Source organism: Nanorana parkeri, unplaced genomic scaffold (genome assembly GCF_000935625.1).
Source record: "Nanorana parkeri isolate BGI_ZX_2015 unplaced genomic scaffold, ASM93562v1 scaffold67, whole genome shotgun sequence".
Classification (NCBI taxonomy): domain Eukaryota; kingdom Metazoa; phylum Chordata; class Amphibia; order Anura; family Dicroglossidae; genus Nanorana; species Nanorana parkeri.
The window spans coordinates 1,094,577-1,108,244 of NW_017306335.1; the positions used below are offsets into that span (position 1 = coordinate 1,094,577).

The window sequence follows — 13,668 nt, forward strand, 5'->3', positions numbered from 1 at the left end:
GCAGTGCAGTTGAGCAATACAGCCTGGTCTTGGATTCACCCCAGCCTATGATTGGGCAATGATGGAGCAATATGATCAGAACACTGACAAGATTTCTGTCGCTAAACTCTTAATGTGGGATGGTCAGCCCTGGTAGAACTCCCTCCCCCTTTCCCAATCTGCTGTGCACTGGACCACAAGAGGCTAATACTTATTATAGTTCTATTCAAAAATAATTGAATTAGTTTCTATTTTGAAAAAATAAATTGATGATTTTTTAATAACTCCCTCACTGGATTTAATATTTTTGGACCTGCCTGAAGTTCTGTCTGGCAGGTTTATCTTGAAAATTTCAGCAAATAAAAGGACGCAATTTTAACTTCTTATCTCCTGTATCTGGCTCGCCATCATTTCAGTCTATTCAATGGGAGATTTCCACTCGCTTCCTGTTGTATCCCGGGGACAGGAAGTACAGGTGAAATTCCTCAATTAGACACAGCCATTGAAAAAAAACACGTGTTCTATGCTTTCCCAATGTACAATACATATACATGTTCCTGGAGGGCCTCACTGCCATGTGTTTATTGATCACACCAATGGCATTACAATAGTTATAGAAGCCCTCATGGCTACTATGGGGCCTGGAGTAGGAAGGAGCCCTATTAGGGAGGTTGTTAAAGAAAACTAAACTATGGGAATTCCAAGCAGATAGCATTACCCCAGCTTAATGACACGAATGACCCATGGCTTCTGTTTGTAAACAAGCCAGTGGGAGTCCTGAGTGATGCCATTGATCAAATATGCTCAGGACCACGTTTGGTCAATGGCATCACTCAGGATCCCTGCTGCAGGGATCTGTCATTTATGGTGGATGTAGTGGCAGAAGAAGGTCATCGGGCACAGCAGGATATCTTGTTGGTGGGTCAACATCGTCTGCCGTTGCTATTGACATGGATCTACATCGCTGGATGACATGATTGACATTGGATTTCCATTGGGGGATATTGTTTACTTATTTATTTTTTTAAATAAAGGACTTTTTAATAGTGTCGGTGTTTTGTTTTACTGTATACATTTTTTGTGAGTAACAAGTTACCTTATACTCCCCTTATTATTCACCTGGGGGGACCCATGCTGTTTTTTTTCTCTTAAAGGACCAGCACACCAATAAAAAAATGGTGTCGGGTGCCCTTGAAAGATTCATAAAACAACCTTATTTAGGCATGCAGCCTGACGGTAAGGGGGCAGGGATAGGGTTGCCGCCTTTTCTTCAAGCGAGACCCGAACACTCTAGCAACGCGTGGACATTTTTTTGGGAGAATGAGTCGTGGCTTATTTATATATACAGGTGAAACTCGAATAATTAGAATATTGTGCAAAAGTAATTGCAGTAAGAGCTGCAAAAGGGGCCCAAACCAAGTACTGAGTACATATGCATGCTTGTACTTTTCAGAGGTCCGATATTGTTCTATGTACAATCCTTGTTTTATTGATTGCATGTAATAATCTACTTTTTTGAGGTTGTGGATTTGGGCTTCTTGGGGTTTTCATGAGCTGTAAGCCATATTCATCACAATTATGACAAATCACGGCTTGAATTATCTTGCTTTGCATGTAATGAGTCTATCTCATATATTAGTTTCACCTTTTAAGTTGCATTAGTGAAATAATTGAACTTTGCACGATATTCTAATTATTCGAGTTTCACCTGTATATATTTAGTGCCATCCATTCATATGTAAATATCACAGTTGAGACTATTTTTAGTGGGGGGCCAGTAGCCCCTATCTTAATTTTGGTTGCCCCTGTCTGCCTGACATCTTGTGTCCGGGGTTCTGCTGCCATGAAACCCGGACACAGCATTCAAAACCTGGACTGCCCGGGTGAATCCTGGACAGGTGGCAACCCTAGGCAGGGAGCATGTGCCCCCTTCTTCCTGTACCATACCAGGCCACTTACCCTCAACCTTGGGAAGATACCTTGCAATTGGGGACGACAAACATCTTGTCCCAAAAGGGATGTCGGGCTTGTGAAGGGGGACTTATCAGAATCTGGAAGCCTCCTTTGAAATAAGGGAGCCCCTACATATTCACACTTCATGTGAATGAGTACAGGGTGCATATTACCCCTGATTACTCCTTCACAAAAAAAAAGGAAATAGTAAATAAAAACACCCACACCACTGAAAAAGTTGCTTATTTAAAAAAATACAAAATTAACAGTGTCCTCCAATGGAAATCCAACATCAATTGCGCTGTCCAGTGATGTAGATCTACATCAACCACGATGAGCAATGCCCAATGATGTCCTGCCAACACGATGACCCGCTGAGTCAATATATCTTCACCCATTGCTACTCCCCTTGCAAATCAAAAGATACCCAATGCTGCTGGAACATAAACATGGCTGGGATCTCATGTGACATCACTGACCAAATATGGTCATGACCATATTTGGCCAGTGACGTCACCTACTATTCCCGGCCAGCTTGCTTTACAAACAGAAGCCAGTAGGGATCTGTTGTTTAGCAGGGATTTGTGTATTTTCGATGTTGCCATTTCAGCTGCATTGAAAGACTCTCTCCCCACTGAACGATATTTTTTAACCACTCGTTGGCATAACGCACTCGGCGGGTACCAAGCCGTTGCATATTTGCATCCATGGAGCTCCACTACTCACTGCACGTTCCCAGCACACTGACCAAGCTGTAACAGACAGCTCCCAGGCTTGATGGGTCCCTGATCATGTGGCAGCCAATCACAGCTCAACAGCAAAAAGTTTCCCAGCACACTCATCACCAGCATGCACAAAAAACCTGTCTAACCGCTAAGGTCAAAAACAGAGGTTTTAGATATATGTCTTATGCAGAATATGTGAAAGCCGCACAGCCGCTCCAAGGCACCTCTGTGTACTGCGGTCCTATCTCTAACCTATGAGAGTCTCCATCTTGGAGCACATATAGCAAAAGATAACATTGGGTGCAGGTTCGCCAGGAGGCAGCCCAACCCCCTTAAAGGCACAGGGACACACAAGGGACCCCGCACATCACAATGGCAGCTGAGGCCCCCAGTGTGTCACTGCACCAAATCAGTCAAGCAAAACAAATGGCAAACACACTCATCAACTTATCACTAGCTGTGTGTCCCTGTGCCTTTAAGGGGGTTGGGCTGCCTCCTGGTGAACCTGCACCCAATTTGATCTTTTGCCACATGTGCTCCAAGATAGAGACTCTCATAGGTTAGAGTTAGGACCGCACTACACAGAGGTGCCTTGACAAGGCAGTGCGGCTTTCACATATTCTGCAGAAGACGTGTATCTAAAACCTCTGTTTTTAACCTTAGCAGTTAGATAGGTTTTTTTGCATGCTGGCTGGTGAGCTTGCTGGGAAACCTTTTGCTGTTGTATTGCTTTAAAGCTGGTGATAAGTTGATGAGTGCGTTTGCCATTTGTTTTGCTTAGCCAATCACAGCTGTCCCATGATTAGAACTCCCAGTACCACCCAGTTGAAGAGCCAGCAGGAGGCGGGGGCGGGGCAAGGGGTTAAAAAATGTTTTTGCATTGGTACATGTTCGACATGGCAGTGCCCAGCTACGCACACCTTTTTTTTTAACAAAAGCTTTCAAGCAACTTTGACAAAGGCTCCAAACAAATAACAAGATTCGGCTCCCGTAGACTTCAAAGGGGTTCGGCCCTATGGTTGGATTTAGCAGACTTTTTCCTGGGTTCTCCAAAGCTCCTGCAAACCGAATGTTGCCAGGGATGCTCATCTCTGCAGTTGCAGTTACTGAAACCTGGCTTCAGGAATCTGACTCTTCCTCCCCTGCTGCCCTCTCCCATGGTGGTCTCCACTGGACACATTCATCCAGACCCAGTGGACGGAAAGGAGGTGGAGTGGGAATCCTTCTATCCCCACAATGCACTTTTCAAGTTCTGCCTTTACCCAGGGCCGGATTTACTCTCCCTGCCGCCCCAAGGCCAGGTTCCGCAATACGCCCAAATTAAAAAATGTTTTTCACCTAACTTTATTGCTACCACACAGGAGATAAAAATCCCCTGTGTGATAGCAATTGGAGGTGACAGGTTCTCTTTATTGACCCTGTCACCTCCAATACAGGAGTTCTAGCACAGTACTGTGCTGGAACTCCTGTGACAGGTGAGAGAGGAAGAGCACAGCTCTCCCCTCTCACTGTCTACACGGAGTGGCAGGGTTAATTTAACCCTGCCGCTCTGATCACTGCAGTGAGGAGAGACTCGGCGGCGGAGCCTGGAGGACGGAACCAGCGAGGAGAGAGGTAAGTGCAGGGGGGAGGGGAGGACGGACCGGCCGGCTGCGGACTTTTTACATGTCATCTCGGCGACATTGTTGGGATGACATGTAAACGAACAATCGGCTGCCTCACTCTACATTTAGACCTGCTTGTACAAAGCAGGATTAACTGTAGAGAGGGCAACTTACCGCCCAGCGCCTGCAACTTCCCCACAAGGACACCGCTGCCGCCCCTCTGCACTCTGCCGTCCCGAGGCCGGGCCTCGGTGGCCTTGTGGGAAATCCGGGCCTGCCTTTACCACCCTCTCTATCCCTCTCCTCTTTTGAAACCCACTGTATTTGCTTATTCTCTCCAATTTCGGTGAGGATTGCTGTTATATACCGGCCGCCTGGACCAGTATCTCGCTTTCTTGATGACTTCTCTGCCTGGCTAGCCTACTTTCTCTCAGAAATACCCACTATCATTTTTAGTGACTTTAACATTGCTAATAACATTAACACCCCGGCTTCCACTCAATTTTTTAACCTAACATCTGATTTTGATCTAACACAATGGACACACACTCCTACTCACTCTGATGGTAACATTCTTGTTTTCTCTCACCTATGCACTCCTTGCAACCTCTCCAAAACCTCTTTTCCCCTCTCAGACTATAACCTTGTCAGTTTCACACTCACCCTGTCCCCAACCCTGAATCTCCCTACATGGCATACTGTCACCCGGAGAAACCTTTGCCACCTTAACCCTTCTCTTCTCTGCTACTGACTATTTCTATGACAAAATCTCACCCCTGTCCTGCCCTGACTTGGCTACTTCTGTCTACAACAGCTAGCTCTCATCCTCCCTAGACACTTTGGCTCCCCTCACTACACACAGACTGAGACCACGTCAACTACAACAGTGGCAAACTAAAGAAACCAGACATCTAAAAAGACATAGCATCGCTCTTGAACGACTGTGGCGGAAAACTTGGCTTCTGCAAGAATTCACCCTGTATAAAGCTGCCCTCCTAAAATATAACTCTTTCCTACGTGCTGCCAAACTGACTTATTTTGTCATTCTCATTAACACACTCTCATCCAAACCACGTCAACTCTTTTCTACTTTTAACTATCTACTATGTCCCCCACCACCACCACCTACTAACTCACTCACTGCCCAGGACATTGCCATTCATTTCAAAAACAAAATAGATATAATTCGGGATCAGATTGCCACTATCCAGCCTCCTACCCCTATTAATGTACCAGACCCACCATCAGACTTGTTAATGTCCTCTTTTGACCCTGCCACCGCAGAGGAGGTTACAAAGCTTCTCTCTGACACTCACCTGACCACTTGCCGCCTGGACCCTGTTCCCTCACCACTACTCCGGTCACCCTCTTGCTCTATCCTACACTCTCTTACTCACATTTTCAATCTTTCACTCTCTACTGGCATCTTTCTCTTCCCTCTAAAGCATGCACTGGTCACCCCAATACCCCAAAAACCCTCACTGGACCCTACCAACCTCAACAATATCAGACCAATCTCCTTACTCCCATTCATCTCCAAACTCCTAGAACGCCTTATCTACAGCAACCACCTCACTGATAACAACCTTCTCAACCCCTTACAGTCTGGCTTTTGCCCCCTACACTCCACTGAAACTGCCCTCCTAAAACTCACTAATGACTTACTAACTGCTAAAAAAAATGGCCACTACTCTTTACTCTTGCTATTAGACCTTTCTGCTGCTTTTGACACTGTTGACCACCTGCTCCTCCTAAAAAAAACTCCACTCGCTTGGTCTACATCTCTCTGCTCTTTCATGGTTCTCCTCTTACCTATCTAAGTGCTCCTTTAGTGTCACCTACAAATCTAACTCCTCCTCTCCTCTTCCTCTTTCTTAAGGGGTCCCCCAAGGCTCTGTCCCTGGACCCTTTCTCTTCTCTATCTACACCACCTCCCTTGGTCAGTTAATAACCTCACATGGCTTTCTATGCCGATGACACTCAAATCTACCTTTCTACTCCACAACTCACCCCCTCAGTGTCCTTGCGTGTCACTAATCTACTAACTGACATATCAGTCTGGATGTCACAACACTTCTTAAAACTTAACCTTTCAAAGACTGAGCTCATGATATTCCCTCCCGCCTCTGCACCTTCCCCGAAATTTTCTCTTGAGATTGATAACACAACTATCGCTGCCCCATGCCAAGGTGCTAGGTGTCATCCTTGACTCGGACCTCACCTTTCTTCCCCACATCCAATCACTATCCAAATCCTTCCACCTTCACCTTTGTAACATCTCCAAAATACACCCCTTCCTCACCAATGAAACCGCAAAGCTACTCATCCACTCACTTGTTATCTCTCGTCTTGACTATTGCAACTCCCTCCTCATTGGCCTACCACTACAAAGGCTATCCCCCCTTCAATATCCCGCGTTTATGAATGCTGCAGTAGGACTCATCCACCTAACCAACTGCTCAGTGTCTGCAACCTCTGCCAATCCCTAACTGTCCCCTCCGCTCTTCAAAATCCTCTGGAACTCTTTACCCCAACCTGTCCGTCTATCTCCCACTCTGACTGCCTTTAGGCGATCCCTTAAGACTCTCTCTTCAGGGAAGCCTATCGCACCTCAAACTAACCACTCAACCATCATGTTCTCAAACAATTCATCCCCACACATCTACCTCCTTATGTATCCCTTGCCCATCCCTTCTAGATTGTAAGCCCTCACAAGCAGGGCCCTCCTTACCAGCTTGTCTTGAATTGTATTGTGATTGTAACGTCTTCCTTATATTGTAAAGCTCTGTTGGCGCTATATAAATCCTATATAATAATAATAATCTCTACTCCCTAGTACTCTGATATGCTGACAGCTGTCATAGAGCTGTCAAAAAGAATCCCTAATTGCATTCCACTAATAATAATGTCCCCATATATCACCTAATTCCAACCACAATTGTACTTCCTGCCATTGTGGGTGGCTTGTGGCCTATTCGTGACCCCTCATCCGCCTTGCTGCCTGCCCAAACTCCTGACCTGCATGACCTTCGGACCTTCACACTTGCCTGCAATCTTATATCCCTGTCCCTGTCCTTTCAGAGCAACTCCCGTTCCTACCAGCAGGTGTCTTTCTCTGCAGGGAACGGATCCTGTCCATTGGCCACACATTAGCTGCCTTTTGACGGCTCAGGGAATTGCCTTGTAGAACAGGGGGGTTCTGATTATAGTTCCTCCCGGGGACAGTGCCTGCCTTAGTGGTGGCTGTGTACGCATTCCTCCCACCACAGGTTTTCTTTCTGAGCAAATGTTTTACACACAGATTTTCAAAGAGTTTTTTTATAGAGAATTTCACACAACTTTTGTGTTTGTTTTGTCCTTTTATTTTTTGAATATTCCTGTGTTAAAATTTTACAACTCAGGATCTATTCACACCAGCTGCTGCGCAAAACCCACAGCAGCTGGTTTGCGTTGCCCGACACAGTGCTGATGCACTGATCCTAGCACATAGCACATTATTTTTGTAAATAATTTTTTTTAAATGTGGCATTTCATTCAGTTCTACAGGCACAGCGGGAGTGGGAGGAGGTTGATCTGCGCCACTGCACTGAAAAAAAGTAATGCCATACTTTTATTCAGCGCACAGCACTGCGTTCCCACTGCAAGTTGGTGGTGTGAAAGGTGCCCATCCATGACAAGGGAAATTGCCTTGTCTTGCGTTGGGGCTGTGCTGGAAACAACGGTCAGTGCAGCCCCAACACGTGTTTTGAAGGGACCTTTAAATTCACATTAGAATGTCGGGGTGTATGGCGTTGTGCATTGCGTCTGACGATGGTCACACATGCAGCAAGTGCCCTCTGAGATGCTGAGACATAATAGTAAAGCTGGCCATACACCAGTAGAGTTTTGTTCGAAAAAAAGTCATTTTTGGAACATTTGCTTGACTTTTTAATAGTTAATGGGGGTCAAATTGACAATCAATTTCAACTGCAGCGGTGAAAAGAAATGAAGGAGCAGGATGGAAAAACATTTTGGGACGAATAAAATTATAACAGTGAATGTGGTTTTCATTTGGGAAACTCCATTAATTCCAAAATTGAATGTTGAAATCAAACGAAAAAAGGACATTCGTCAAGTCTCTGATGGCTTTATGCAATGTTCTGACCAGATGTTTCGTATGAACGTTCGTACAGTAATTTACCAGTGTATGGCTAACTTAACCCAGGCTGGATCCCTCTGTAGTATGTTGTAATCACCTCTCCATAACCTCTTTATTAGATGCGCGGTGTCTCCCTCCTACTCCCTCCCCCCGCCTTCCTCCCCTCGGTTTAATAGTCAGTCCAGGGATCCCGAAGGCTGTGGAAGTAGAAACAGTGCTGGATCCTGGGTCAATGTGACAATTCCCTGCGTACATCCCATCCTCTGACTCCTGGAACCGTGTCATTGTGCCTGGACTTGTCCTCTGAGGTTAGTGACGGTTAAAGTTCACCAGTAGTTTTGTGACGAGTTTCAAAAGTTTTACTTTCACAGACGTGAGCTGTGTTAGTTCGTGGGAACGCTTTTTTTTTGCAAATGCCCTAAAGCAAGGGAGGGTTGTTCCTCATATGTGAGAATTTTAAACATTTGCATTTCCATTTGGCATCATTATGAAGTTTTGTTTGCGTTTTTTTTTGCATGCTTTTTTCGTGGGCGACCGGGCGTTTTAAAATAAGTTTTGTCTTTACAAACTTTTCTTGTTCCTGCATCTATATACGCACTCCATCATTGAATGAAATAGAAAGCACACTTGCCGCATGGGTCTCTACGATGCAGCATGCGGAACGACTAAAAAACGCAGCACTCCAAAAGGCATCGGGGTGCAGATATGACTATGCGCAGTTCTTGTGCAACTTATGTCAATCCAGGTTAAATCGGCCGCAGGCGTTGGTTGCTAATACGACCACCAAAAGTTATTTTTCCTGAAGATCTTTTCATAAATATGCATGCTCCAATTTCTAAAATAAATGTTTATTCATACGGAGGAGGGGAGAGGAGCAGGACATTCCCAGTTTGGGGACAACAGTGAAGCCAATCGATTTTGCGCCCAACATTGGCCAAGGGATGTCTATCAAATATTTATTACCACAAAAGATTGTTATATTGATGATTCTGATCACTTTGAGGGATTCATTGATTGTGAAAGATTAGAACACACTTAGAGCATATCCCTCAAAATAAAAAGATATGTGCCACTATAGGCAAGTGGCGATCCCATCTGGAATCTCGATTTTCAGGGGGGCATGAGGATGATGACGAGTGTGCATAACAAGTCATTCATAAAATTGATTATTGGATAGCGATAACTACTGTACAAACTGTTGCACGTAACAGTCACTTTGTTATTAAAACGGCCAATCCTACCATGACCTGAATTTCAGGAAGAACAGATGTTGGTGAGAAATGCTCTATCTGTGAAGTGGGTAAACCGTGCAGCGAATGTGTTTTAAGTCCAGCGAATAATGCACTAAAAAAGGAACAAATGATCACTGTTTCCATTTGTCACTTTATGAATACGCCTCGAACAATCGACTGGAATAGTTGGCATGGTTCAATACAATTTGGACTGCACATGCAGCGACGTCTAATGAAAGCTGTTTGTTTTAGCACTCAGGGTGAAAAGTGAAAGATTATCTTTGCTAACTTCTTGCTGTTTATGTTGCAATTGGTGATAAAATCAGCGCATATCACTCTGATATGAGAATATTGCATGAAAGAAAAGTTGTGCAAAAGTTCAAATGATTGTTTTAACCCTTGTTCACATCTACACATTGCAGGGATGTGTGCATTCCCACATCTAATTTGATATTATTAGATGTGCTGGGGTACCACTATTTCTTAATGGCACTCCTTGCACCTAGACATGTCATGTGGGTTGAATCACACCACAATCCCGTGGTCCAATGCAATTTTTAAAACAAGGGTCATGTACTTCATTTATTGAGATTTAGATGTGGTAGGCAACCCTACCACAACACACCAAAAACACGCTGCTCCCCTCGTGTGATGTTGCATCTCACAGGTGTAAACAGGGGCTTACCCATGAGTGAAGTTTTTGAATCTGCTGAGAAGAACCAAGAATGGAAAGGATACATTTGAGATTTTCCTGCCCATCCCGGACAAGTTTTAAGCATGGAGCATTAAAGTTGGAAGGACTGTTTCCATATAACAGAGATTTTATCGATGTGTCTCTACAGTCTTAACCATCGTTCGATTTGGAGGTCTAAAGATCTTGACCTGTTTATGACTTCTCAGTCTAAAAATTTGCCCCTGGACATTTCTGTCCTTGGAAAAGGCTGGCTTTGCACTGCTGACCGATGTGATTTGTCTCACAGAATCTTTCCTTACTAGGAGCGCTGTAGTCGTACGACCAGTTCAATGGAGTGAGAAGATGGAGTTGCATAGACAATCCTGGCGCTGGGGAATGCTTAAGGTTCTGTAACCTTCCAGATCATTTTTTTTTCACCTTCTTTGGGGCTGCCGCTACCCTGTAGATTTTGGATTGTTGCACAGGCCAATAAAGAAAGCCCGATTGTTAGACTGTCAACTAATATCTATGGGAGCCTCAACAGTTGGGGACAAGTGCCAAAATCTCTAGAAAATAGTCCTGTGTGAGTCTTCGTCACTTTCTTGGCATGCCATAGCTGAACAGAAGGATGAGATAAATCTGCCATGATGCAGTAAGAGTTTCCTGTATTCCGCTTTGTGGTAAGTTGTGCTGTCAGCCATCATGGTGCAGTTAAAGGGGAAAGGGCAGGGCGCAGACACAACCCTTTCTGAGTGTCAGGTCACACCCTGCATATTATCTGTTCCCAGGAAACTGGTAACTGGCATGTTTTGGGCAGAAGAATGTAGTACCTCAGGTGGTTGCTTGGGGTACTACAGGCACAGGATGTACAGCTCTCCACTCTACTTGCCTCATAGACATAAACATGCATGCTCAGCTAATCTGAGTGTGCATAGTTATCAAAAGCTTTTTCAGTGATCAGATTGTACTAGCAGGGTTGACCTCCATCTGATGTCTGTGGGTATGGCCAGGCATGAATGGAAGGAAGAGAGGGGTAGCTCCTATACAGAAGGAAAATGAAACCCTCCCTCCACCGGTGGTTGAGAGTACTGCAGAAAAACATCCTCAGAAATAAATCATCAAATCCATAAACATAATTGAATGATTTTATTTCAGTAATGTGTATCAGCCCGGCCCTGAAAACTGTTCATAGCAATAACCCCATTCTTGACACTCACCTTGCTGCGTACCTTGCTCTCTCCACTCTTACACCACTAGAAAGCCGTTATACAGTGCAATCTACAGTATAAGCAGTTGTGCAATAAAACACTGAAATAATCTGACAATGTGGCAGCCAGTCAAGGGAAAGGCCATGCCCTGGAAGTGCTGGAAGCCAGGGGGCTCACAAATAATAGTAGCATTTAAAGGGGTATTTCCCTTCCAATGGACACTAGTCATTATAGAATGGTGCTGCCATTGCTTACTTGTTTATAGAGGTGCATGTTCCATTATGGTGCTGCTTTGTGTCCCTCGAGCACAGCTTTTGGGTAGAAGTAAAAGGGAAGCTCCAGGTCACAGGTAATAATAGAGCTGACCTGAACTCAGATTCCACACTTCAGTCATCTAGAACAGGGGTGCCCATTAGGTAGATTGTGATCTGCCAGTAGCTCTCAAAGCTGATGCTGGTAGATTACGAAGGGTGTGAATGGTGGCCCCTTTATTCCATTTTGGTATATTTATTTAGCTGTGCACACATGATTACCTATTAGCCTGAGTCTGCTGAGCCAAGCTCCCTAACACCTTTCTGGTGGATACTGGTGGTTGAAGTGCTATGTATTACATCAAATAATATTAGTTTACACAGCCTGTTGCATTACACTGTTTGCAAAATACAGCAAGGTGAGCCAGGAGAGAGAACGGGGAGAGACAGCCAGGAGAGAGAGCAAGGAGAGACAGCCAGGAAAGAGAGAAAGAGGCGAGACAGCCAGGAGAGAGAGCAAGGAGAGACAGCCAAGAGAGCGAAGAGAGACAGCCAGGAGAGAAAACAAGGAATGACAGCCAGGAGAGAGAGAGAGCAAGGAAAGACAGCCAGGAAAGAGAGAGCGAGGGAGGTTTTTTTCGTTGGTAGATCTCATGTAGCTTGTCATTTGAAAAGTAGATCTTAACACAAAAAATTGTGGGCACTCCTGATCTAGAACAAATGTTGGTGGACACAAAGTATCATTGTGTTTACAATAGAATCCAATGGGTAGATATGGCATGCTGTTTAATAGCCATGGGTAGATATGGCATGCTGGGACTTTTATTTCTACAGCAGAAAAACTGTAGACGCAGCTCTGTGATTATTACATCTTAAGCCATTTAAGGCATGCTGGGACTTGGAGTATAAGGCTGAGACTTGTAGTTCTCAATCTGGAGAAACACACCTTACTTATTTCTGATACACAGTGTTAGGTGTTATCCTGGGTGTCCTCTTCTCATGTTTCTCTCTTTCTGGGGATCTGACAGGGTGGGAACCTCTCCTTGACTTCCGTTGTGCACATCTGGAGAGGATTTGATGAATTGCTTGTTTGTGAGCACTGGGCGCGCTGTCAGTATGGGAATGGATCACGTGGGGATTCTGCAGACCCCAAACAGACGGACGGAGCGAAATACATTATGGAATATGTCACTTTCGGGCTGTTACTTGTACTCCAAACACTAAACGGAGTGTAGAGGGTTTTCTGGAAGGTGTCCCCGGGGCAGACAGTAGTTAACGTTTTACAAAGTTCTTGAATCACCTAAATGTCTCAAATGTGTCCACTCCTCTGCAAATGTACGGCATGCTTTTTAGACTTGCCTGAGGATTCTGAAAAAACATTGGCCAATATACTACTACTGTATGTCATTTTGTGAATTAACCCGGCCCTTTGACTGTTAGAATCTTGTTTGAATGTTTGGAATCCTTTGTCAGAGCATTCAATCTCGCCATCATCGAATCAAGTAATTTGAAAGCCCTTAAGGCAGGGGTGTATAACTCCGGCTCTCCAGCTGTTGTGGAACTACAAGTCCCAAGAGGCATTGCAAGACTGACAATTACAGGCAGAGGCATGATGGGATTTGTATTTAAGGCACAGCTATAGGGCTGGAGTTTCCCACCCCTGCCTCAAGGGTTCTTGTACACAGACGGAGACTCCCATACACCATAAATGGCTTACAGCCTCACATTAAAGTCAATGGATGTACACTGTTGTCGCCGGGTATACGCCGGCACTACGTAAACCCGCACATTTGAACGGACGTAATATTTTAGACGCAGACTGGGTGCGTTTGAGATTTTACGTCCATGTGTATGCGCAGGTTTACTTAGTGCCAACATTTACTCGTCACCAACAGCACACAACCA

At 44.8% G+C, this 13,668-nt stretch overlaps 1 protein-coding gene across 1 annotated transcript in view; it reads left to right on the plus strand.

The window, feature by feature from the left end:
* The first annotated feature begins 8,568 nt into the window (after positions 1-8,568).
* The window catches only part of SLC6A12 (solute carrier family 6 member 12), a 37,744-nt gene continuing 32,644 nt past the window's right edge, over positions 8,569-13,668 (plus strand). The window contains exon 1 of the mRNA XM_018576442.1: positions 8,569-8,707. The gene's annotated coding sequence lies outside the window, so the exon portion shown is untranslated. The remainder of the gene's footprint in view (positions 8,708-13,668) is intronic.